The 2444-nt window shown below is 35.3% G+C and overlaps 1 pseudogene; it reads left to right on the top strand.

Moving 5' to 3' along the window:
• Positions 1-1107: 1107 nt before the first annotated feature.
• On the top strand, positions 1108-2125 carry LOC114742151 (clavaminate synthase-like protein At3g21360; annotated as a pseudogene).
• Positions 2126-2444: the final 319 nt, after the last annotated feature.

Below are 2444 nucleotides of genomic sequence, written 5' to 3'. Positions count from 1 at the left end.
GCACAATAATTATTAAGAGAATTCTAAAAAAATACCTCTAAATTTTAAAATTTTAAATCATTCTTGTTAACTGCACTTTAATAACAATTGATAATATTTGAAAAGGTAATGATAAAGCATTTTTGTAGTTATTCTTCATTTGAGATTTTGAAATTTTAGAAGTATTTGTTTGGGATTTTCTCATGATTATTTTCTTAAAAAATATTTTCACCTGCCTATGTTGGCTCAAAGTGATAGTTTAATCAGGCAGCCAGAGAAGACAAAAAGATAATCCAGATCAGTAACAACTCTCCAGTCTCCAACACGCCTACCATGTCATATCCAAACACGAAAGACCAAATTCGATCTGCATATATTTTTGCATGCACAGAACAAAGATGTCTAATAGGACAATTCTCATACTCCATCCGGTCCATAATATAATAAGTTAGGTAACTTTTCTCATATATCAAAAAATAAAAGTTTAATCATTAAATTTATCCTAAAATGATATAATTTTCCTATTTTATTTCTAAAAATGATAAAGTTGCCTTTAATGTTATACTTTTATTATCTCTCGTCTGTCCCTCATATATTTAATAGGTTTGAAAGTAAAAAAAAAAATCATATTAATTACCTTGACATTGTCTTATATTTTGGATCACAATTTTTTTCTAACTTGCATTTTATATTATGGACCAGAGGGAGTAGAACAAATATCCCACAAGAATTGTCGTTTTGTGAACTGCAGGGAGTAACTTGCAGTAATATTAAAATCTCTATAAACAAAATCAATGAAATCAGTTCAACCTCTTATTCAAAATCTTAATGTTATCTTCAATGATTTCCTTCTAAAATCATTTACTATTGACAACCATTTTTGACCAAGTGCCACTTTCTCACCTTTCAAAATCGTCTCTTCCTTTCTTGTATCTGATAGGTTTCCTGTTCTGGTGTCTTTGTAATAAAAGTCTCCCCACCCGGCCCCGCATTTCACTAAAATTCTTCTCTTGTCTGAATATCTCCATTCTACACAAAGATACACACACATACACACATGCACAGTCGTAGATATATAGTTTGAACACGTATCAATTTCAAGTTCACATTTGAAGGTAATTAATCCTTATGGAATGCCAATTTTCAGCTTTTTTGCTTTTCCTTGTTCCTTTACTCTCGTTGTTGTTACTTTGTCTCGCAAAGCCAAAAGACAAAGTTAATGAAAGACCCCTCTCAGAAGTCATATACTATCACCATGAAATGATTTTGGTACGTCACACACACACACATATTACTCTTCCCTTAATAATCATAGCCATAAGACTATATATAGAATGAGTTAAGAGTTTTTCTTTTCTGATTCCATCACTGCAACAAAATTTAGCCTAAACCGCATGGTTCTATCTTGTGTGTTTTTGGAATGATATATATTTATATAACGGAGAGTCCCAAGAAAGTGATGCTTTTCTGCGAGATACCACCCTTAGAAGGAGGAGAGACACCATTTGTTCCAAGCTTCAAAGTGACAGAGAAGATGTTGAAGGAGTTCCCAGAAGAGGTTAAGGAAATGGAAGATAAAGGGTTGAAGTGCTCATTCACAGCCCGTAGTACTCAAAATGACAATTCCTCTATGAGAGGCAGAGGATGGGAAGATGCCTTTGGCACCTAGGATCGTGAGGAAGCTGAAAGAAGGTACAATTCCATCAAAAAGAGAGTCTATTCCAAAAGACTAGTCTGTTTGCAAAGAGACCCTTTACACTTATAAACCATATACTTGTCTTGTTGATGAAATTGTTGCGGGGCAAAAGCTCTAGGGATGGACATGGAGTGGCTACCAAATGATGGAGTGAAGATGATACTAGGGCCAAGGCCATTGATGAGGATGTTCGAGGGAAGGAAAGGAAGGAGGATGTAGTTTAACACAGTGGTAGGCATGTACGACAAGGAGCTAAGCTCGGCAACAATGGCAGATGGAACTGAGATTCCTAGCCATGTGGTGGAGAGATGCGGAGAGATCATTGAAGAAGCAAGCATACAGTTCAAGTGGCGGAAAGGAGATGTTCTGTTCCTAGATAACATGGCTTTGCTTCATGGCAGAAGACCTTCCCTTCCTCCTAGAAAAGCTCTGGTAGCTACTTGCAAGTAGTTCTTTGTGAGATATTTTATTATTATAATAAACTATTTAGGTATTTAATTAGGAATTAATAAAATGTCCTGAATGTGGCCCGTGGTTAGATAAGGCCCAAGCCCAGTTGGGTTATTATTTTCAGTCAATATTGTATTTACTCTGATGGTGAGAATTTACATTTTAGGTTTTGATGGCTGAAAATTTTAGAGTGATACATTTAGAGAGAGAAAAACCCTATCTGCTCCTTGAGACTCCCTGACTAGCGACAACTTATCCCAGTTGCCATCATTATGCCTTTCTACCAGTTAGAAGATACCTAAATAATTATTTTCTTCTG

Source organism: Neltuma alba, unplaced genomic scaffold, assembly GCF_004799145.2.
Source record: "Neltuma alba isolate B1F8T4 unplaced genomic scaffold, ASM479914v2 tig00003665_pilon, whole genome shotgun sequence".
NCBI lineage: Eukaryota > Viridiplantae > Streptophyta > Magnoliopsida > Fabales > Fabaceae > Neltuma > Neltuma alba.
This window is presented reverse-complemented; position numbering and strand designations above follow the sequence as displayed.